We start from the raw sequence: 25,664 nt of genomic DNA on the forward strand, positions 1-25,664 counted from the left end.
AACCCAAAAGTTTCATAAGCCATTTCTGCTGCAAAGTTGTAGAAATCCTTTGCTCCAGGAAGTAATTTATGCTTTAATGATCAGTGTTTATGCTGACCTTGTAAGTAATGTTTTCATTTAGTGACTGCTTGAACAATTTCCAAAAGCTCCTTCTCATAAGTGGATAAGGCAGCAACTCTGGGTCCAAGGGGCTTGCTGTAAAAGGCTATAACTCTGGCTTCTTGCATAAGGACAGCTCCAATGCCTAAGTCACAAGCATCAGTTTCAAGGATGAACTGCTTGCTAAAATCAGGCAGAGCTAAAACAGGAGTAGTTGTCATTGCTTTCTGAAGCTGAAGGAAAGTTGTTGTTGCTGTAGGGGACCAACTGAAAGCATCCTTATTCAAAAGTTCATTAAGTGGTCTGCTAATTATGCCATAATTCTGTACAAATTTCCTATAATACCCTGTAAGTCCTAAGAATCCTCTCAAGGATTTTAGGTTGGTAGGAGTGGTCCAATATACCATTGCAGATATCTTCTCATGATCAGCCATAACTCCATTGCATGTAATGATATGTCCTAAATACTCAATCTTAGACAGGCCAAAGGAGCATTTGGAAAAAAATTTTGTCAGCTGATGTAGTATGAGGAGCTTCAATGTTGTTTGTAAGTGTAATAAGTGATCTTCTAAAGTAGGACTATAAACCAGAATGTCATCAAAGAAGACAAGAATGAACTTCCTAAGATGTTCTTGAAAAATGTTATTCATTAGAGCTTGAAAAGTAGCTAGCGCATTAGTGAGACCAAATGGCATTACCTTGAAATCAAAATTCCCATGATGAGTTCTGAATGTTGTTTTGTGGATGTCAGAAGGAGAGACTCTGATTTGGTGGTAACCAGACTTCAAGTCAATCTTGGTAAAAAACTTAAAGCCATGCAATTCATCCAACAACTCATCAATATAACTGATGTAGATGGGGAAAAACGATTTGCTGGTTTTTACGGAATTGAGGAAACGACCATGCGGAGGAGACTCCTTAAAACGAGAAAAATGTTTAACCTCGCACAGATGCACTGCAAGAAGGGAGTGCTTTAAGTTCGAGAGATCACTCTGTAGGACTCCGGCCTAAACCAAGACAATGGTCGTTCCAGAGTCAATTCTGTCACAAGGGAGGATGGGTCGATCTGTAGGAGGGAATCTGAGAAATGTGTGAGATCAATGGTGATCAAGGATTGTTGGTGTGTTGTGTATTTTGCGTGAAAATAGTTTCTGAATGATTGAGTTTACTCAGTTGAGAGTAATTGCTAAGACGATGAGTTAGTGTAGACGAAAGACTGTCTATCGAGAATTGTCTGTTGTTTCAATCATGATTCAGGGAGTTATTTATAGTGCTAGAATTGTAAACACCTTGATCCTATGAAGTGTGACAGTTGCTGGAGTCAAAGAGTGGGGAAGTGGAAATCGTGTTTAAACCAGTTGCTCATCGTGCTGATACTTAGTTGTTTTTCTACCCACTACTTTGCTAACTCCTTGAACTGATTGCATGACTTGATCATATTCTCATCGTGGGTGAACACACGTGTCGTAGGTCGCCAGACCAAAACCCTAGTTAATATCCCCCCATGTGACACGATTGATGTCTCGTGATTGTGGAGTATGCAAGGCAGACGTGTACTTAGTTAGTCAGTTGTTGACTTCATGGGACGATGAGTCCTTGTATTGCTAAGTCGAAAGTGTTTTGAAAATGTTCTGAGACTCATGAGTTGAACGTGTCTGTTGAGATAGAGGTATAATTCTCGAGTAAATGTTGATAGTTAAGGTGAGAAAATATTGCTCATTCGATGGACTGTTGAATATTGATAGTTGAACCAATATTCCTTAGTCTGAGCAAATGTTGCTCGTTTGATGAATTATTGGTAGCAGGACCAAATAAAATATTAATTTAAAATACTGGCAATTGAACCGAGTATAATAGTTAAGATTTTGATCATGGGATCAACATAAAATTATTAGCGTTTGAATCTGGATTCATGAACCTTGGATTCGAACCCCTAATTTCGATCAATTGTTGATCAATTGATGATTCATTGAAAATCAACCACGAAGTGAAGGAGGGACCGGCTACATGGGATGATGAATTGACCATGTAACACACATATGCTCAAGTGATAAAAATACCAAAGTATCTTGAAGTCCAGTTGGTGAAAAAATGATTAAATGTTGGTTTAATCATTTATTCAAATAATGTTCGTCTGAACCTTAGGTGATAAAACCTAATAAATTATGAAGAGATGAAGGACCGACCAAGGGGTCATGAAACTGTCCCTGGTTGGTCATGGGATTGATTGGCGATCATTTGATCAAATTCCAAGTTGTTTGGAAGAGTTCTGGACCTAATACGTGCAATTGCGCAAATTAGGTCAAATTGTGAAAATGCGTGGGACCGGTTCCTTGCAAGACAAAGAGCCAACCTTGGTCGGTCAAGGTAACATGCTCACGTCGCCAAAGTGTCAGTGTCTCAGTCCTGAGAATTTTGATATTTTCTGATGTGCGTTTGAGCAACATTTTGAGAAAATATGAAGAAATCAAGGATTTTGCTGAAACTGAGGAAACTTCATAAGATGAAGGAAATAATAATAATAAAATGAAGGAATCATGAAGTGTGGGACCGGCTATGGCCAAGGCATGTCCGTCCGGCCAATGAGCACGGTCCCATGGCACTTTTCCTAATTTATTATTATTTCATGATTTTAGGGAAATATGATGAAATCAAGGAGTTTGAAGAAATCAATGAGTTTCCTTGAAGTGAAGGAGTTTCCATGAGATGAGGGAAACAAATAATTTTAATAATAATAAAATAAGGGCGTATGGGACCGGCTAGGGCCCGGTCTCGCGAGTTTTCCCTAATTTTATGTCTTTTCCTTGATGTGAAGGAAATATCATGAAATCAAGGAATTTCATGAGATTAAGGAATTTCCATGAGATGATGGAAATAATTAATAAAATAAGGAATTACAAGGTGTGGGACCGGTCACGACTAAGGCATGGTCGGCCGGCTATTGACCACGGTCCCGTGATACCTTTCCTAATTTTATGTAATTTTTGTACAATTTACTTGATGTGAAGGAAATACCATGAATTGAAGGGATTTTCTCAAACGAAAGGATTTTCATGGGATCAAGGAAAATAATAAAAATATGATAAAATAAAGGAAGGGGCGTGGGACCGGCTGGCCAGTGAGGTTGGTCCCCTTAGACCCCTCCTTAAATATTTTATTATTATTATTTTCTCCATGGTTTCATCATTCCTTCGTGTTTTGGAATGCTCGTCCGTGCATTCAGGTGCTCGTTAGTGCATTTATTGCTGAATACACTTGCACCATTTTCTCGGGGCTTACTCGATGGTGGCTCAGATGCCCGTACGTTGAATATTTATTACTAACCCATGGAATTATGCTGGGAAGAGCCATGAATTGAAGTAATGAAATATTATGAAAAACGTAGAATATTTTCTAGAGATTCAGTTAATGAATCTAATGACTAGAAATAATTAATTGATGGCTATATACTAGCACGTCTTCTAGAAGATATTCGAGAATTGAGCGAGATGAGCTAGTTGAAGCATCATATTTATTATGTATAGTCAGGAAAAACGTTGTTGCATGCTGAAGACGTTATCGCTCTATACTAGCAGGCAAGCTGTCTAGGAGCTGTCCAATCATTAAGATTATATACACATGTCTTTTATATAGTCAGGGAAAACATTATTACATCCTGAAGACGTTATCGCTTTATACTAGCAGACAAGCTGTCTAGGATCCGTCCAATCGTTCGATTCTATATAAAAGTGATTATTGAAATTGCTCAGTATTCATGAAATATGTCGTTGCCTCAGTTGAGAGACTACATATTCATGTATGATCTGAGAGAAGTATACTCAGTTAGAGACTCTTGTGGCATGAGCTTTCATGCTTCGATAAGAGACATGAGCCTCAATACTCATCTGTTTGTTGGATCAGGAATATGTAAGATTATGGTTTTACGATTTTAGCCTTTGTCGAAAATCCACCATCTACATTAAGTCCCCTGCTTAGTGAGGGACAATCATGTTCCTTAGTCAGCACTGGATGGTGATTTTCTAGTTACGGACGAAATAAGTAATTGAACTTAGTCGTAAGATAGAATGTTACCGGATTTTCGATTGCACGAACGAACCATGGCTTGAACGTAGATCCCAGTAGCATGATAGAGCATCGAGCGCAAATTGGTGTAGCACTGCTGATTTGGTGACCGAACTTTGGTTGATTTAGGATTCATGGGTCCGGGTTCAAGAAAAGAAATCCTTGTTTTAGGAACAGACGCTCGTTCGTTTGTTAGTTTAAGGAACAAAAAAAAATAGACCTCAGTCTGATGATATAAAGTTTTGTCTATGAGCTTTCACAAAAACCAATTTTTTTTTTTAAATATATGAGATTTCACAAAGTGGAATAAACTCTCGTTTCAAAGGTGGATGCTCGTACGAGAGAAAAGTTTTTTTTTTTAATAGACGTGTGCCTGTTAGTAATAAAATTTTGTTTATGAGATTTCATGAAATTTTTTTATCTTCGATCTTTTAGAAATCATTGAAAATATACTCTCGCTTCAAAGACAGATGCTCGTGCGAGGGAGCAAAAATATATAGATATATTTTTCAAATTTACGTGAGTTTCACGTTAAATATTTATATATTTTGTAAAATCATGTTTTGATTTTGAACAACTATTGAAAGTAGACCATTATACATGGTGAAATAATGTCTGTACGTGAGTTTTAACAATTGTAGAATGAACGTCTGTCTAGTTTTTGAAAAATCAGTGGATGTTAAAATTCACGTGGGTTGTTCACGGTTTTATGAAAATCAAGTCATGATTTTGAATAATGAATTTCGCTCGTCTTTGCAGGTTTGAGGGAACGAGCAAGTTTTCGAAATTCTGACGTTATAATCACTACAGCTAGTGAAATTGTAAATAGGTAAGAGTTGGATTGTTACCATTTTTGTTACCCGTTTGTTATTGGTATATCCATGACTCCATGTCTTTCGCCTCAGATAGGGGTGGCTTCTGGTTACAACCACTCTTCTGGTTCTTCTGGGGAATGATCCAACAATATCAAGTCAAAGATGAAGACTTCTGCAGATGCTCATGCCGAGGTGAATCAACCACTCAGAGATGTTGGAAAACTGATGCATGGTATGTCTCTTGATCGTCTGAGAGTAATTCGTGTTAAGATATATGCTCATATCTCAGCAGCAGCAGAAGCACCGCCGACTTCAGCAAGTGAGACTAACGGCTGAAGATGAAGTTCGGCCTTGCGTTGATGGTGCAAATCCTGATTCAGATGTGGATGAATGAAGAATTTCGTCATCAGAAAATTCAGAAATTAGGTCTTCATTGAAAATGCTGTAAAATATTTATTCGATGTCCGTTTTTGATGATCTACCGATGTTTCTTCATCCTTAAAAAATTTCCAAGGTTTATCAAAGAAGATTTTTGGCTTTTGAGCATGTTTAAGCCCCGAAATTGACGAAACAATAAACTTCCAGGAAGTTTTCAGGAAATCTTCACGCTGTCATGTAGTCCAATGGTTCAGCCACATCTCTTTGCTCGTTTATCGAATTGTTGTAAAATTTGGATATGTTGTAGAGGACATCCATACGAAGAGAATGGTATATGACTCATCCCTAGAATCTTCACCAGTTTCTCCCAGTTCGCTGCTTTGTGCGGGACAGTGTAAAATCATCTCAGACGAGCTTGTTGTAAAACACTCTTGTTGTGTCTTTAGATCATTCGCTTATGTCTTGAACGGTTGGTGAAGGATTTTAATGACATTTATGCATTTGACATCAGGACCCGTGATTGATACATGAGCATGGTTCTTGCAGTGCCATCTTGTTTCTGTCAGTCGTAGAAACATCACATCTGAAACCTTGGTCACGGGACCTTAACTGAGGTTGCTCTTAAGAGGGGATGATGTAATGACCATGGTTGTATGTCTTGGTTGTAACATTCGTTTCATGATGATGTTTAGCATAGGTGAACTTGGTGCTATTCACGAGTCTTGGACTATGAACTGATCGTCATGATCAGCGGACCGTCAGTCCTCAGTATTTTGTTAAATCTCTCCCTTTATTTTTCTCTTCTTCTGGCAAGACCTAGATAGAGGACCCAGGTACAAAAACCTTTATGTAAACTCCTAGGTGTTGGAAGTAGGAGGTACTTTGATGAAGTACTTAACGAAAATACCTGGTGGACATCGATCGACTGTAGAGGTTATGAATCCCGTCCACGAATTTATGCTTGCATGTTGTATGCTCTGGGGGCTGTAGGAACCTCATACGTCGTCGAAATTCGGTGCTTGAGCCCAAATTTTGAAGGTAAGATACCGAGTTATCATAAAGAATCACCCAATTTGGAGTTGTATAGGTCAGCAAACGAAGCATGCACATTTGTAACTTGTAATCCCGTGCAAGTTTTCAGATTCCATGAACTTGAGTGTGGAGGCCATATCTTTTAGCTCGTATGTCCGGTTGATGCGCCCTTTTGGTATATTATAGAAGAGACATAGACGAGCATCTTTAGTTGAGGAAGTATTGTCCCATTCCTCACCCATTGGTACGTTTTTGTAAACCCATGGGCTGAAGTATGTTGTATCTCATTTATAAAGGTGATGAGAACATCTTGTAGAAGACTTGGGATTGTGCCCGCCTGTTGTGCAAGCTTCGGAAAGACTTTCATGTGAACATATTTCATGTCTACACACCTTTATATGAATCATTAGTGCTTGGAGAAGTCTGATCCATCGAGTAACACTTCAGAGAACGTATAGTTGATGAAGCTGGTCATGAGGATGTTTCCCCTGAGACCGTCGTTGATGCTGGATCACGATAGAATTTTCTCCAGAAATGCTTGTTGATGCTGATAATATGGTTGGAGTTCCTCCAGAGATCGAAAAGGCTAGATCCATGATTATCGACATAGTCTTTACTCCTTCATCTAGTGAGCCTTTATATTCACGAACTAATTGTTGAGTTGAGCGTCCCTAAGATGAGGGTGCAGGGTTTAACCCAAATTCTCCCGAACCTTTACTTTGAAGTACCTTGTTAGGGAATCGATGTTGTTGCGGCAGATAGCAGCAACAGTCTTCATTCTTTCCAATAGGATCAAGTCCCCAGTGTATGTTGAAGGAGTTTGTACCATCCATGGATGAATGATGTTGCATCTGCTTCAGAAGTCTTATCATGGGATAACGAAGACTTAACGATTGTAGTTCAGTTACACTTTGATCGTGCTAGTGTTGAATCAATATGTCATCGTCGAGATATTTGTGAAGCCAGATGCGCTATTATCGAAGATGTACTCTTTGATTGTGAGTACAATTTGAAGGCTTCTTATATGCTTGAGCGTTGAAGCGTACATTCCTTAAACATCGAATGTCTTAGGGGTTTGATCATCTCGGACCTGGAGTATTTTCTATTGATTCAGCATCCCTTTCATTACGATAGTGGGATTCAACACTTGTGCAGACATCAGAGCTTTATGATTTTGTGGAACATATGGACTTGCAGGAGAAACACCCAAAGTGTTCTTTGCCATGTTTGGAAATCATCTCAGTAATGAATGTTTCAGTGCTTGATTCGGAGAAACGTCAGATTCAACCACTTGGTAAAATACTAATGCGGTGAAGCTACCATTCATAACGTCTTGCAGAGTTGCTAGCAGAATTGAGTCCCCATGCTAGGATAGCATGTGAGGAAATAAATGACATAGACATGGAATGAGACTTTCCTGAGTGCAGAACTTCTTGATGAATGTCTATGCATCTTTTGCAGGTTCCTGCTTCAACCTCGTCAAAGTTTGAAATTCCTCCAAGTACTCTAATGATGGAATGTCCGTCAAATCTTCTGGATCAGAACTTTCTTCGTTGGAGAGATGTGCAACCAAAGGCGCTTTGTCAGTAGCTATCTTATCATCATGGATGCACGCTCGTCTGAAGAACATGTCATATCCTGGATCTTCCTGATTATGTGAAACTTGGTTTCTGTCCAGGTTAAACTTATGTCCACTTTGAGAGTGATGTAGCCATAAGTATTTCCGAGCGTTCCCTCAAGGTATCTGATTGAGATGGGTATTACGAGTAGATTCTTGAGGGTTTTAAGTAGAACGATGTTGATGGCGGTGTCAGCATCGATCAAAATTCTTCCAAAATATTTTCCTCTGAGATGGATTGTGGTAAGAAGTCCCCAATCGTGCATCTCCTTGTATGTGGATGAGGAGTATTTCCGGGATGGGTAGACGTCTGACACAATGTAATTCGGTGCTCTGAACATGTCTTTCCTTTGTGCCAATTCCACAGATATGCTCGATCAACAATTGAACTGCTTCTTTAACTGGTTGTTCAGAGAGTATAAAGGTTTTGATTGGGAGAGGATTTGTGTGTACTCCTTCAGTCCCAGTTGAAGCTATTATGGATCAACCTTCTCTTTGAAGATGTGCTTCAAAATATTGCAATTAGTTGTTGGATGATTGATGAATCTATGAAGATGACAGTCCCTGGGATTCTCCATTTTTTGTTCAGTTGAGTCTCTCTGATGAACAGTAGATTGCATCATCTTGAACCCAGAATTCCAGTAACTCGATCACTTCTTCAGTAGGATGATGGAAGTTTGAGTCCCTGTTTGATCATTTTCCCATTCGTTGATGCCGGGTCGAGGATTGTGCAAGATTGGTTATCCTTTATTTGCACTTTCGGAGGAGCTTGGGATGTTGGAGAAGCGTTAGTATGTGGTGCACTTCGGATTTTCTCTTGCTCCCTTCAGCAACATTCATGGAAGGTTGGAGATTGTACTGCTTGTTTACTGGGCATCGTCTTCTTCGAGGTTCCTCGACCTTGCATACTTTGCTCTTTCCAGTTAAAGCAGGTGCAGTAGTCGCTGATCGTCTGGATGCTTCATGAAGCTCCGAGAAAGTCTATAACCAAAGATTTTCTAGCAAGTCTCTGTAGACCGGGATCATTCTTTTGATGTACAAGTCCACCAGTCGTTGTTCAATGACATTCGGGTCATGAAAATCCAAATCTTGGATTTTGAATCTCTTCACATAATCGTTCGGATATTCATTGGTCTTCTGAGATATTTTCTATCCAAATCAGAGAGCATAATCTTCTTTAAGAAGAAGAAGTATTTCCGGTAGCAAGCATGAACCATTTCCTCCAGCCAGTGATGCTCCTAGGTGCAATGTTGTTGTACCACGTGTATGCTCGGCCTGTCAGGGATTTCGAGAATTCCTTCAGACGGACGACATGGCTGTGTTCATGTTCGCCTAATGCTTCTAGAAATCGAGATACATGTTCTAGGGCGTTCCCCGTTCCATCGTACAATGTGAATGTTGGAGAGGTGTAACCCTTTGGGAGAGGAATTCTTTGCGTAGCAGCAAGATATGGAGGTTGAAGACAATAGACATATGATGTCTTGTCTTTTCCTTGATCGTCTAAAGGACGCTCCAAGTCTTCTCGAGTGATGAAACTTGCAGGTTCCTTTGCTGGTGCATCGTTTACATCTTTGCAGACTTCTTCATCATAGCATTGACATGAGTGATCACTGGATCACCAGCAATCGGAGGAGTAGTAGTAACATGTGGCATGACATTTCTGGCCGTAGGAGTGGTATTAGAAGTACCACTAGAGCCTGCAACGTTGAGAGGAGTAATACTTGCGGTGGCCGTACTACTAGAACTTGCGATGTTAGAGTCGGGTGTTGAACCTAGATTGGTAATTGAATCAGACCTAAGACTGACCATCTTTGTGAGAATTGAGATTCCAACCGAGAGATTAATCTCCCACTGTGGTCTCCATTCTGTAGATGGGTAAAAACGATTTGCTGGATTTTACGGAATTAAGGAAACGACCATGCGGAGGAGACTCCTTGAACCGAGCAAAATGTATAACCTCACACAGATGCACTGCAAAAAGGGAGTGCTTTAAGTTCGAGAGATCAATCTGTAGGACTCCGGCCTAAACCAAGACAATGGCCGTTCCAGAGTCAATTCGGTCACAAGAGAGGATGGGTCGATCTGTAGGAGGGAAGCTGAGAAATAAAGGAAACGAAAGGATTTTCATGGGATCAATGAAAATGATAAAAATAATATAAAATAAAGGAAGGGGCGTGGGACCGGCTACGGCGGCATGACCGGCCGGCCGGTGGGCTTGGTCCCCTTAGACTCCTTAAATATTTTATTATTATTATTTTCTCCATGGTTTCATCGTTCCTTCGTGTTTTGGAATGCTCGTTCGTGCATTCAGGTGCTCGTTAGTGCATTTATTTCTGAATACACTTGCACCATTTTTTCGGGGCTTACTCGATGGTGGCTCAGATGCCCGTACGTTAAATATTTATTACTAACCCATGGAATTCTGCTGGGAAGAGCCATGAATTGAAGTAATGAAATATTATGAAAAACGTAGAATATTTTCTGGAGATTCGGTTAATGAATCTAATGACTAGAAATAATTAATTGATGGATCTATACTAGCACGTCGTCTAGGAGAATTAATTATTTGAGATTGAGCGATATGATCTAGTTGAAGCATCATATTTATTACGTATAGTCAGCGAAAACGTTATTGCATCATGAAGACGTTATCGATCTATACTAGCAGGCAAGCTGTCTAGGAGACATCCAATCATTAAGATTTTATACACATGTCTTTTATATAGTCAGGGAAAACATTGTTACATCCTGAAGACGTTATCGCTCTATACTAGCAGACAAGCTGTTTAGGAGCCGTCCAATCGTTCAATTCTATATAAAAGTTATTACTGAAATTGCTCAGTATTCATGAAATATGTCGTTGCCTCAGTTGAGAGACTGCATATTCATGTATTCTCTGAGAGAAGTATACTCAGTCAGAGACTCTTGTGCCATGAGCTTTCATGCTTCGATAAGAGACATGAACCTCAATACTCATCTGATTGCTGGATCAGGAATATGTAAGATTTTGGTTTTACGATTTTAGCCTTTGTCGAAAATCCACCATCTACATCTGGTATTGGAAATTTATCCTTAATAGTGATGCTATTCAACTTCCAGTAATCCACACAAAATCTCCAAGAGTTGTTCTTTTTCTTGACAAGTAAAATGGGAGAAGCAAATGGACTGTGACTTGGTTGTATGATGCCAGAATGGCGCATTTCTTTGACTATATTATCAACAATGGATTTTTGAATATAAGGAAATCTATAAGGTCTGAGATTCACTGGTTCAGAATTAGGTTTGAGAGGTATTTGGTGATCCAAATGATAGACGCATTTATGTGTCTAATATAGCCCAATTGTATATATTGTTAGTACCCATTTTTGTACTTATTATGGTATTTTATTTATTTGTAGGTGTTTTTAGAAGAATAAGGTTTTGCGGCGAAATTGGCTGAAAATGCGGCGTTTGGACCTCCGTTGATAGAGTACCGGAAGCACCTCAGAAATACCTCGGAGGAACCCCGAAAAAGTGCGGAAAATGTCCCAGAAAACTCACTATACGGACCCTCAATTTTGGATAAGGGGTAACCTAATTACTAAGGGGTGACCCATTTCCGGGCAGCTGCTAAAGGGACACTGGAGATGGATAGGGGGCATCTCTTCTTCACATTTCAAATGAAGTTTTGGCGGGAAAGTGAGTTTGTTAACTGGCAGTTTTTGATCGGAATTTTTGAAGGAGCTATAGTGCGATTAAAGGGATGGAAATGTTTGGGCTTACTCTATGGACTTATAGGAAGCTAACAGGGGTGATTTTAAGGGCCAGAAGTGGCTGGAATGACCGGGAGAAGAAATCAAAGTCCAAACAGGACACGTATGTTGCTGTTCACGTTCAAATATTTTGTGAGAAATTTTTGGGAGACTTTCACGCAGGATATACATGTATTTGGTCCTGTTCAAGTCCTAAGAATAGTTTGGTTTCTATTTCATAGCTAACAGCACGCGTAGAGAGTCACAGGAGAGATTTTCTCTCAACTGCATGCGGAGAAGAATAAAAAGAATGGTCGTTGTTAGTAGAGATTTTTGGGGGATTTGAGGGATATATAAGAGTGGGTTTACGTCATAGAAAGGGGATGAAGAGTTTGGGGTCGAGCCAGAGCCAGGAGGAGCGAAGAAGAAGGAAAAACAACAATGTTCACCTGCTGCTGCTGCTGCCATTAAAAAGCTTCAAGAACACGAAGAACAGACTCTCCAGGACAGTCTTATTTTCAGCAGCTCCAGATCAGTCTTATTTTCAGTAGCTCAACAGCAGAAGAGAGGTTTCGCAGTTCGCTGCAGTTTTCTGTTGTCGTTCTTTTCTGGACGTGTTTTGTGAGTCTCAGAACTACTATTTTATAACTTTTGACTCTTTTAATCACACTTTGAGCTTTGAATTAATATGTTGAGTGTGTGATTGATATGAATAGATAAACCCCAATACTGGGATGATGGAGGAAACCATTCTTTATGCATGAATAATTTTTATTTAATTCTTTTATGACTATTTACATTATTATGAATTGAATTATGATTTTTCTTAATTATTTGTGATTTCATTTGATGGTTTATGCTTGGTACTAATCCTTTTGATAGGCCATGCTTAAGATTTACACTTAATATTTTTAAAATCTATTTTGGCAAACAAAGAGTCGATGTTTAGAAGCTATAACTGTTTAGAATAAATACATGAATCACATGAGTATAAGAATTGGTGAAATCCAGAGTCCTAGTATCTCTTGATCCTGTGACAATTTTGTATATATTTTTGTTTTTAAATCTATTCAAGTCCGAGCAACGAATCCGTATTTACCGCAATCTTAATATTACATCACCAAACTTCTCTTAGGTGGAAAGGTGGTATGCTCAGTGAAAACATCAGAGAATTCAATGAGTAAGTTGGAAACTGGTGGTGGGGTAGGTAGTTGTACATGGGAGCTAGTAATGGAGAATAATTGGCCAACAATGCCATGAGTATGTTTCTGAAAAAAATTCTTGACTATAGAGCCACTCATCATGCTTAGTGAAGACTTCTGCTGAACACCAGTTAATGTGATTTTCTTACCCTTGTGTTTGAAAGTAATGCAGAATTTTGATAATTTGAATAGAACATCACCCAAGTTCTTTAACCAATCTGCTCCCAAAACTATATCACACCCTCCTAGAGGAAGTAGTCTCAAATAACCACAAAACTTGTAACCTTGCATAGTCCATTCCAACTGAGAACAAACACCAGAACTCACTGTTTTATCCCCATTTGCTATTGTGACCAATAAATTACCAGTTTGAGCAATGGAACAATGTACACTGGCAGCCAAAGCAGAATCTATAAAATTGTATGTGCTACCAGTATCAATTAAAATGGAGATAACTTTTTTATTTACAAAACCAGGAATTCTTATGATGTCCCCTGAGATATTTTCAGTCAAGGCATGTAAGGAGATTTCCATATCACTATCATGTGGAGGATCTTAGTTTCATGTTCAGGCTCTCCTCCAGGATCATAAATTTCTTCAGCTTCTTCTCCTATAAGCACCCAAAAATACTGTTTTTTACAAATATGTCCCCTCTTGTAAGCTTCATCACAGTTGAAGTATAACCCTTGTGCTTTCCTAGCTTGTACCTGTTTTGGAGTAAGTCTCTTGAGTGGTAAAGTTTGGCTAGTTTTAGGTACATGGTTTGTAGTGGATGAAGTTGATCGAACAAAAGTAGATTTCTGTGAAGTAGTGGTAGGAGGGTATGATTTTGTGGTGGAAAAAGAAGGAGAGAAAAATTTGGGTGCAGGTTTGTTTGTTTTCTGTTGGAGGACAAGAGTTTTTCTTGCATCCTTGCAAGTGAAAAAGCATGGAGTAGTGTTTTAGGATCAAACATTAGGACTGAGCCTCTGAGATCCTCCTTTAAGCCACCAATAAAGCTAGCAATGAAGTAAGATTCAGGAAAATCTTGGTGAACACTCAGTAACAATGCCTTGTAATACTCAAATTCTTCAAAATAAGCATCAACAGTGGTTAGTTGGGCCAATTTATTGAACAAGCCAACTATGTTATCCTGAGAAGGGTTTTCAAATCTTGCACACACATTATCACAGAAATATGGCCAAGGAATATCAGTTTGATTAAGACAAAAGTTATCATACCACTTATTGGCTTTACCGTCTAGATGTATGGCTGCCATCATTGTCTTGTGTATCTCTTGTATATTGTGCATCGGAAAGTAGTATTCACATTTCCAGATCCATTTTTTGGGTTGTCGCCGTCAAATCTAGGAAAGTCGAGCTTAGGCATTCGATTAAATTGATTAGAATCTCGTCCACCAGAATGAAAATTAGAATGAAATCTAGGAAAGTCGAGCTTAGGCATTCGATGAAATTGATTATAATCTCGTCCACCAGAGTGAAAATTAGAATGAAATCCCCCAGTATTTGAACCTGAAGCTTCATGTTTATTTTTATTAGAAAAAAAAATTCCAACTGAGATTGAAAACTCTTTTCAATATCAGCCCTGAGTGTTTGCATATTAGTACTCATCTCTATCTTCAGCGACTGTAGATCATCTTTGGTAGACATAGTACTGAGTTGCAGAGCTAGATTGTTTACCTTCGAATGTAAAGTATCGATATCATTTTGTTGTCTGTTGTTGGTTTCTTGTAGCTCCTTGCAATTCTGAGCTACCATGATGCTAGGACGGAACGACTCTGATACCAGTTGTACTATTCTTAGTACGATTGAGGGCGAATTCAACGGAAAGGAAATCGAAATAGACGGAGATTGAACGGATAATGGTAACTTCTGCTGCAACAACCTACAATTTCATTAGTTCATACTTTCCCTAAAACAGGGTTTCATTACATCTTAAATAGTCAAATGATTGGAAGATACAACCCTAATAACAACTAATCTAAACCTAACGCGTGTTTCAATCTCAACAGGCAATTGATAAGGGAATTCGAACATTTATTCAGGGCAGCTAAGAGTAAACTAGAGAAATAAAAGGTATATGACATACTCTCACTAGTACAAACAGACCCTTTTGCCACGCCAAATTGGCGTGTCCATAGGGGTTTTGACACGCCACTTTGGTTTAGACTTAGCGTGGCTTCTGCTTGCGTGGTTTTAGATGAAATGACGTGGTTTTAGGTAGCTTATAGCCACGCCTGCCATGCGTGTCTATTTCTGCATGAAATAGACATGTCAGAGCCATATAGGCATTGCTATTTAGTGTCCCAAAAACTTAAGTATTGGTATTCTATAGACACACGATTTATTGTTTTGGCGTGGCTATTTGGTTAACTACAGAGACATAAATTTCTTTTGGCGCGGCTATTTGATTCACTATGGACAAGAAAATTGCTTTTTGGCGTGGCCATTTGGTTCACTTTAGACATGCAAATTGCTTTTTGGCGTAGCTATCGGTTATCCGATAGACACGCCATATAGGTTTAACGTGGTTATATGTTATGTTTTAGCCACGCCAATTTCACTTACCTTCATCCACGTGGCTGTATTAGGAACCGTTGAATACCATCCACATGTAACGTTGTGAGCCGTTCATTGGATATCATATAGACACGCCCCATAGAACGTGGCTATATGTGATATTTAGCCACGCCAACTTCCAATTACCTTGATCCAGTGGCCGTAATAGGAATCGTTGGATCTCATTTAAGATGACGCAATATTGACCGTTAAATTAAATCCATCCTTCACCGTCCACATGTAATGTTGTGAGCCGTTCATTGGATATCCTATAGACACGCCCCATATAGCGCGGGTATATGTGATATTTAGCCACGCCAATTTACAATTACCTTGATTCGCGTGTCCGTATTAGGAATCGTTGGATCTCATTTAAGATGATGCAATATTAACCGTTTAATTATATGCATCCTTCACCATCCACAAGTAACGTTGTGAGCCGTTCATTGGATATCCTATAGACACGCCCCAAGAGCGTGGCTATATGTGATATTTAGCCACACCAATTTACAATTACTTTGATCCACGTGGTCGTATTAGGAATCATTGGATCTCATTTTAGATGATGCAATATTGACCGCTAAATTATATGCATCCTACACCGTTGTTGATGGTGGTTTTTAGCTTAGGGTTAAAATCGTAAAACAGTAAAAATGACATGACGTCATTATGACCATTAGCACATTTATTGAATCGATCAGCACGCCTACGTAAGAATTACCAGGCTACCTTTTTTTTATGTGTCATGTTCCACGGCAGAACCCTTAACATTGACCGACATCATCTATGCCAAACCCTAATTCTCATGCTAACACGCCAAGGCATGCCAACCATGCCAGCTGCACCACTGTGCCAATGGCAAACCATGCCATCCAAATCTCCGCGCCAAGGCATTCCAACCATGCCAGCCGCACCACTATGCCAATGGCAAACCATGCCAGCCACATCTCCGCACCAAGGCATGCCAGCCGCACCACTGTGCCAATGGAAAACCATGCCAGCCACATCTCCACGCCAAGGCATTCCAAGGATTCCAACCGCACCACTGTGCCAATGGCAAACCATGCCAGCTACATCTCCACGCCAAGGCATGCCAACCATGCCAACCGCACCACTGTGCCATTGACAACCCATGCCAGCCACATCTCCGCGCCAAGGCATGCCAACCATGCTATCCGCACCATGTGCCAATGGCATGCCAAACCCTTGGCCCCACCATGCCAAGCCAACTACACCTTTCCTTGGCCCCAAACATGCTAGTCGCACCATGCGCCAATGGAATGCCAAACCCTTGGCCCCACCATGCCAAGCCAACCATGCCTTTCCTTGTCCCCAACCATGCTAGCCGCACCATGCGCCAATGGCATGCCAAACCCTTGGCCCCGCCATTCCAAGCCAACCGTACCTTTCCTTGGCCCCACCATGCCAAGCCATCCGTACCAAACCCTTGGCCCCACTATGCCAAGCCATCCGCGCCATTGGCCTTGGCCACACCATGCCGGCCTTCCCCATGCGGATACCAAAACGAAGGGGTGCGACGATCAACAGCCACCCTTCCATCCTGGATGCAAATCCTAGCCGTCCAAGGTCGCCAAACAACGCATGGTAACCTTTGGCCCAAAACCCTAGTTTTGGCCACGCCAAACCTCGCCAAGGCATGCCATGCCACATGTGCCAATGTCATGCCAACCACCTTTCCGCACCATACCATGCCGGCCTTCCCTATGCGGCTACCAAAACAAAGGCGTGCGACGATCAACAACCACCCTTCCATCCTGGATGAAAATCCTAGCCGTCCAAGGTCGCCAAACAACGCATGGTAAACTTTGGCCTAAAACCTAGTTTTGGCCGCGCCAAGGCATGCCATGCCACATGTGCCAATGGCATGCCAACCACCTTGCCGCACCATACCATGCCGGCCTTCTCCATGCTACCAAAACGAAGGCGTGCGACGATCAACGACCACCCTTCCATCCTAGATGCAAATCTTAGACGTCCAAGCTCACCAAACAAGACCAAAACCCTAGTTTTGACCACGCCAAACCGCGCCAAGGCATGCCATGCCACATGTGCCAATGGCATGCCAATCACCTTGTCACGCTGTACCATGCCGGCCTTCCCTATGCGACTACGAAAACGAAGGCCTGCAATAATCAACGACCACTTTTTCATCTAAGATGCAGATCTTAGCCGTCCAAGGTTACCAGCTAACGCATGGCAACCTTTGGCCCTAGTTTGGTCGCGCCTAAACAAAGCCAAAACCCTAACTTTTGGGCGCGTCTAAACTGGGCCATATTAAAGCCATGCTGATCATACTTTCATGCCACTGGCTTCCAAACGAAAGTTTGCAATAATCAACGGATACCTTCCTCTTAAGATGCAAAATCTCGACCGTTGAAGGTCACCACCGAACCGGCAATTCTCCCAAGCTCAACTTGCCAGACAACAACAACATGCTACATGTTTTCCACGAAAACACTCGAGACATAAACACATGTCACAAACTGGGGGATGCTCATTGGGTATTGGTTTCGCGGTTTACAGCGTGCGGCATACACTACGCTCGTTATAAGAAAGTGTCATAAGGATGAGGCGGTTAATAAATACAGGGAGTAATGGTGAAACGCTTTCTTTTATGGAACATCAATTCTAAGCGTTACCGGTTACCACCTCCTCCCATTTACTCACCCATTTTCCATTTCTTAATGAGACCAGAGTATGTTTCACTTCGACTTGTATAAATAGGCATTACCTATTTCCACCAAACAACAAGTTCTGGTCAGGAGCATACAACACTCAGAAAACGTTTGCTAGCTTTCCCATCTGTTAGCTTCCCACTTTCTGATACAAGTCACAAAACAACTACTCTTCCAGAATCAACTATTCTGGTCTCAACACTCTCTTCGCTTCCCTCCCCAAAACTAACCCTTCTCCTCCTCTTTGTGACCGGAGCAAGTCTGGAACGGTCATTTCTTGGTTTAGGCCGTATTTGTACAGATTGATCTCTCGAATCTAAAGTACTCCCTTGCAGTATATTGTTTAGGGTTTAGACTCGTTTCTCACCCACACGCCCGAAATTACCGAAATCAGCAGAAACCGTTTTCACCCTCAAACAACCGTCCACATGTAACGTTGTGAGCCGTTAAATCATTGCAAAAGATCTTTGCTATTTCTTACTACCCCTCATAAACAGAAAATCATTGAAAAATATTGATTCCAATAAAAACAAGTACAAACTTTACTCAAACATCCTTGAAATAAACAACAACCAATTCATAAAAGCTACATTAAGAGTTTCCAAGTTTCGGTTCAGCATTACATCCATATTTCATCAGTTAATTCTCAAACGACCACAGTCTCAAAATACCAAAATATCAAACCAGAAGCTGAATTCCACTTTACTTGTTCCCAAATTCTAGCAACTATTGAACATTGTAACATACCTGAAAAAACCATAACCACTTCAAACCTTACATCTTTAAAACAAAAAAGTTCCCTGCATAACTCAATCTTTTCAATTCAGCACCACCAAAAAAGGAAGAAAGCCGACCGAATTGACAACCAAAAACAGAAGAAGAAGCTTCACACCATCTACACCAACATCAAAAAAGGAAGGAAGGAAAAAAATTACCAGAAAAACTGTTTTGTTAAAAACTTGTTGATTGTTTTCAAGCTTTTTTCAAAGCCTGAAAAACTAGCTTTTCCTGGTAATTCTGAAGAGATTTCCACCAATCATCTTCGTCAGTATCCCATCCTTCATCTTTATAACGTTCACCATCATCAATGTCAGATGAAGCAGGTGATGTTCCACTGGATGACGATACTTCATCACTGTCCTCATCTTCTCCATCCTCGTCAATCTCAGTTTCCTCATCATCTACCATGGCAATTCGTCTGCTTACCCTTACCTTGCTTGGCTCACCTTCACTCATGGTGCGTGCAAAGATTTTGGGATTGGCAATTCATACTCGAATCGGCTCTTCAATCAACCATCATGATAAGCATCCATCTTGCGTTTATCCTCTGCAGCATCAAATTCAAGGTCACTGGTGTTCACACTAGTGGAATATAGATTTTTAACCGCTTTATGGGATTCATGAAAACCACTGTTATTAGACAGATGTAACTATAGGTGCTGTGAGCCACCGTTGTTTTATTAAAACTTGTCTCACAAACAGTAGTTTCCTTAGAGGGTATTTTTGTAAAAATATATAGCTCCCTAATAGCTTTTATTGGATTTGAAAAACGTCCGTGAGAGAAAGCAACTTCTATAATCCTCTCTCTTCTCTTATCTTATCTGTATCTGCAGTACTCCTTCGGAAACCTTCCGTTTCTTCTCTCTCACAACTTAATCGCTCTCTATGTTTCAGTCGATTTTTTTCCTCAATCATAACAATAAGTCAATTGTGAATCAGTATATGGTTTTTCTTCCTCTTATTCTTCAAATAGGTCTATTAAATTCTTACACCTATAGTTTTGAGATTCCTTAAACCGAATCAGTATGAAGAAATCTAAGATTCTGGAGAGATTTCTCTATTTCACGAGGTTACTAGACTATGGGTTTTATTTAATTTCTGTTTTCAATTCTTAGATTTGGGTTTTAGGGTTTCTGATGATTATACGTTGGTGTTTTTTCAGGTTGGTTTGTATTGAAAAGGGTTTTGAATGAACGTCTTCAACAACTTCTAAGGTATAAAAACATTGTTACTTCTTATGATTTCAATTTCTCAAATTAGGGCTTATTTAATTTTGACATTACTTTTTTCTTATTTGGAATTCAGATACGTAGATTTGGGTGTTATTTGTTTGGTTTTAATTGAATTTTCAATATGGTTTTTCAGTTTTCCTCCTTTTAAGTTGTGGGTTTTCTTGAATGGAATAAAGTTGTGCATGATTAATTGGGGTTTTCCTGCCATTTTATTTCTATGTTGTTGTTCCTGTGGTGGTGCTTCTTGTTAGGTTGGTTGTGGGTGTATGATTATGGCTACCGGTGGTAAATGTTTTGTGGTCTGTGGTCTGTTTGATAATTACTCTGTCTTTTGCTCAAGTTAGTTCTGTTTTTCTGAAAATATTTCTTACTACATTAGTTTGTGTTGCCGGGCTCTGATTTCCTGCTGACTTATTGGATCACTCTTCTATTCAGCGAGAACCACCTGTGAGTGACGATTCTGTTGCTTGCATCAGTGGATGTAAGGTCTGGCCCTTCTTTTTTGTTTTGCGTTTGGTTTGGTGCTTGCGAGGTATCCCCTAACATGAATCTGTTTTGGATGTTTCAGCATATGTCAGAGGTAGTGAATTGAGATCTTGGACTAAGTTCAGAGCTGAAGGCTAGAACATAAGGATTTGTGGATATAGACCAAGAAGGAAGCACAAGAGGAGGGAATTACTTGCACCTGGTTAATCTAGTTCCGTGGAAAGTATTTTGGAATACCCCATTATGACATTTAATGTTGTTGACTTTGGAATTTGGGAAGGTTCAATAATAGTCGTGGCCGACGAAGCTGGTGATTTGCCATACTTGGGAAGATTTTCTCATAGTCATATCTTCTTTTTAGATTATCGTTGTGCGTAACTACTTGATATAAATTTCAAAAAATATTTTCATGTCTTTTCTTGTCAAATTCTTGATACAGGGGTTGATCAATGTTCCCTATGTGTTAATAGAGAAAGTTTTGCTTTAATCTCTAATAGCCCAACCTAGAAAATCTGGAACAACTTTGAGTTTTGATTTTGATATCATCAGTCTAACAGTCTTGGTCAGATTTATGTTTAGAAACTGTAGAATATTACAGGACTGTTGTTATGGATTCCTTCTATATAGGTTTCAATTAATGATGACAAACATTGTAGCTAAGAAGTGGCATCCGTTAAATTTGGTGTATACATATTTTCATCCATCAATTCCTAGTCCAGTCACCTGTAAATAGTAGATTTTTACTGAAATCCGTTAGAGAAATATTAACACTTCTCAGCTTTGCCCGTTACTGTGCCAATAACTTGCTAATGGAACTGTATCATGCAGTTCAGATTACGAAGTTTTCAAATTTTTTGGGTCTGATGTGCTAGAGCATTGTAATAAGAGAAAACTGACTGTATATCTTTGAGGAAGTGTACTGCAGATAGTGCAATTAGGTTCTAACTTCTAAGGTCAGGTGGTCTCAACCACTGTTTCTAGGGCATCAGAGCGGAATAAGATAACTATCATAGTATTATCGGAAACTGTTTTGATATTAGTCTTGGTCAAAACTTAAGTTTACAACTATCGGAAATTTACTGACACACTGATATTGATTACTATAATGTAGTTCTCAAGGTTGTTAGCGTTGACAACAAGTAATGATGATGCATACTCTAATCCTCATCTATGTTATGACGTGGGCTTGAAAATGTTGGATCGATAACCTAAATTGTGATTAACTTATGGATTTACGAGGCAGTGTCAGGGGAGGACAATGGCCCCTGCATTGTAGTGCAGTTCAATTTTAAACTCAATTCATAGAATGAAATTGTGAGATGAATTAGCTTGTTGTAGCTCTGGGATCAGGTTATGAAATGAAAAAATCATGTCACTGTTGGGGGGAATTTCCCTTGGGGTTGTAGTTTAGTTTTTAGCCTACTTTCTAGCATCAACTGTGAAATGTTGACGGTCAATTATTCTACTTTTGGATTTAGCCGCTCACGTCTGAATTTGTGAACAACCATGCCCTTTTCTAGCGAAGACGCAGTATTGTATCATGTTTTCCTCAAGTTGTTTATTACTTAACTTGATTTCTTTTTTCTTTCTGTCAATTGTCTCAATTCCATGTATTGAACTGATGCGCTACTTAATGTTACCTTCTTAAGAGATCTTTTAAATGCTCTATTGTGTTTGTAGGGGAAGATGTTTCTCCTGGATTAAGAAAAGGTATGTCCTAAACATACTGTCATTTTTCATTATTTATTCGTGTGTGCAGAAAAATTATGTCTTTTATTCATTTGTGATCTCCTAAGATTACAAATCATATATTTCATTTTTGATATCCTGTTGTTTCATGCTAAGCCTGTATGCATTTCGTTTTAAGTTTGCAGCTCACCTATGAGTGACTTCATTACCACTATGATTTTTATGTGAGAAAATATATATAGCAATCATCAGATTCTGACCGGAAGATCTTTTTTTTATGTGATCTTCATTACCTCGATGTTGCAGATCTATTTTGTTAGGTGAATTCACCGTGTCCCCTTTTTTGAAAACCACATTTGGATGCATAAAAGAGCTTAAATATAGTATTTTACACAATCTAGCTTAATGGTTTTGCTTTTCTCGTAACTGTAATGCGACTGGAAGAGTTTTTTATGAACCAAAATGATAGTTGAATCAAGTGGGGCCTTGGCACCTAGCAACGTGCTCAGCTAGATCTCCTAACCTGAATGATATATTAGGGTGAGATGATGGTGAACACATTCGGAAATTGATATATTAGGTCAAAAAAGTTGGTGGTTTTGTAATACCACAGAAAATGTTTAAGCTAATACAATTGCCGACCTTTTAGGACATTCTTAATATGAAACCATTTTACTGACTTTACAAAAGTTCACATTACAAGTTTTACTTGACACAAGACCGTTCTATAACACTTACTGCCTAGAGAAATCTAGACTACTATAGTCTTTGTGAGTTACTTCTTTTGTTAGCATCAAATGTTAGTATTTTGGGATTTTTTTTCTTCACGGAATCATGTGGTTATTGATCTTGCCATTGAAGTGGCATTTTTATCTTTATTTTTGTTTTTGTAATGCGATTTACTTAGCTACTTATCACGACTATGCAAATTCACTGCAATGATTCATTTTCTTCTTTAATTTTTAACATTCAATGTATTTTCCCTTAAAATTGAACAGGAAGAGAACATATTTTGTCAATTTTTCGACAAGTCCTCACATTTTCTTCACAGGTTGAATTGTTTATGTACAAGTATTATGTTGTTATTGTTTTGAATTCATTTTGTGTGGATTTTTTGCAGGTGGAATTAAACTTTGATCATGTAAATGGTAATGGATGCAGCTATGAACCTCTCTACGTGTGTCAATTGGCAAGTTTGATGGATAATTAGGATCTCAATTGGTGAAGTTAGTGGATTTTCTCCTATGACTTTTATCAATTCACTGTGTATGTTTTGGGTTAGGATGCAAAATAGTTGCAGTTCATATGTTTTCTTTAATTTATGAGTGGATATACAGTTGTACGTGTAGTTGTAGGTGCTGCTGGTATCGAGTAGATTTATTTCTCTTTTCCTCTTTTTTTACTGTTGTTAATTGTTGTAGTCTTGGTTTTTCTTTTTTGCAGCTTAGGGATGGAGTAATGGACCTGATTAGAGCTAGTTTTCCAGAAGGATGAAGACATGGATGGTGAAGTCTCGCCTTCATGTTTTGAAGACACGATGGTGAAGTCTTACCTTCATGTTTTGAAACTTTAGGATTGTAAAGCCTGTAGTAGGAACATGGGTTAAGGTTTTCCAACTTAGTGTTAGATATTTTTTTTCAGACTTGGAACTCGCAGTATTTACGTAGTTGAAATTGTAAACTGAATTCACTTTCAATACCAGAGTTTTAAAGTCCTATCAATTTAATTTTGTGAAAGTCGGTTTTGAAGTCATTATTAATTGTGATTCAGCTTTTAGTTTTTGATTCAGTTGTATCAGCTTTGGGTTCAGCTGAATCAATTATTTTTTTTTTTTATGAAATATCATCAATAATAAAAATATATAAACTATTTAACTCTTATTATACAAAGCTTTTGGTTGGTAACTTAGCAACAATAAAAACTATTGTGTCTGTCAATATGTTTATAGTAACTGTGGAAAACATTGATTTTTCTAAAGAAATCAACCTTTGTCAGAAACAGTCGTTTTGGAAAAAACCAGATTCCAACTGATGGACACAGTCGTTTTTAATGATATTACTTCTTGTCCTGACAGTGATTTTAATTCCATTTTTCACTAGTGTCACTTCCTCCGCAACATATTCAAATCCATCAGAAGCCTCGGAATCACTCTCTGTCACACTTTTATATCTTGAGGATTTGGCATGCCTCTCTGCCTTTTCCTCAGCTTTTCTACTTTGCCATTCTAAGAATTTGGGTAGCCATGCAGTGTAGAGAGCCTTGATTCTTCGCTCTTTTCGGATACGAGCAACTTCTTCTTCTTCTCTTTGACGCAATTGCTCTTGAACACGACGATCAATTTCTGATTGTGCTTCATTTCTCAATTTCTGCAACTCAATCACACTCAAAGAAGGGAGAAGTGATTTGTCTTGGGAATATTCAGGCGTTTCTGGTGGAACAACAGGATGATTATCATCGGAGTTTGATGGATTTTGGCCAGGAAAATTTGCCATTCTCTCAAACGAATTTGCTAAACCTAAACTTTTCCTCTTCTGTAGAGAATTACCTTGAAAATATTAACCCCTCTGCTAATTACCCCCTTAATTAAATACCCATTTGAGTCTATTCAATTCCGTTTATGGCGCTTAGTTAACCGTCATGTCTCTTTGTTTACCACGTCCATTCAAAGCCATGCCCCTTCACCCTAATGAACATCATTACCCTGTCAAGACCTATTTTCGACACCTAATCCTCATCATTGCCTTTACTTCCCTTAGAATTTCTATTAAGGGACGTGTTGGTAGGTCACCAAACTTTGAGATTGCTATTTGGGGTCTAATTGACATTTTTTTGTTTTATGCAGACTAAAGATGGGCAGCTTGGTGATTGATACGTTACCTAACTCTTTCGAGGTTATGCGTTCGAATATGGGCAAAAGCTTTTTATTAATATTTTCAAAAAGAACTTTTTAGCCACGCTATAAAACCGACGTGTCTATAGAACACACACTATGGACACACATATAATAGCGTGTCCAAAAAAGTAACTTTTTGGCCACATTTTGAATTTGGCGTGTTTATTAAAATGTTGAGTAGTTGAACCAGTTTAGTTTTTTCAAAACACTAATTATAAACATCTTTAAAGATGGGCAGCTTGGTGGATTGATATGTTACCTAACTCCTTCGAGGTCATGCGTTCGAATATGGGCAAAAGCTTTTTATTAATTTAAACCGGCGTGTCTATAGAACACACACTATGAACACACATATAATAGCGTGTCCAAAAAAAGGAACTTTTTGGCCACACT

At 39.2% G+C, this 25,664-nt stretch overlaps 1 long non-coding RNA gene across 4 annotated transcripts; it reads left to right on the forward strand.

Annotated features, from left to right (window-relative positions):
• Positions 1 to 19,761: 19,761 nt before the first annotated feature.
• LOC113338724 lies at positions 19,762 to 24,127 on the forward strand. 4 transcript variants are annotated; one of them, XR_003354828.1, is made up of 6 exons: positions 19,762 to 20,040; positions 20,134 to 20,185; positions 20,583 to 20,689; positions 20,772 to 22,399; positions 23,499 to 23,604; positions 23,822 to 24,127. It is a non-coding gene; the product is annotated as an uncharacterized LOC113338724 (long non-coding RNA). The 4 variants fall into 4 exon arrangements; XR_003354827.1 differs by having other exon boundaries at positions 20,583 to 20,684; XR_003354826.1 differs by having other exon boundaries at positions 20,639 to 20,689.
• The last annotated feature ends 1,537 nt before the right edge of the window (positions 24,128 to 25,664 follow it).

Source organism: Papaver somniferum, unplaced genomic scaffold (genome assembly GCF_003573695.1).
Source record: "Papaver somniferum cultivar HN1 unplaced genomic scaffold, ASM357369v1 unplaced-scaffold_19, whole genome shotgun sequence".
NCBI classification, from domain to species: Eukaryota; Viridiplantae; Streptophyta; class Magnoliopsida; order Ranunculales; family Papaveraceae; genus Papaver; species Papaver somniferum.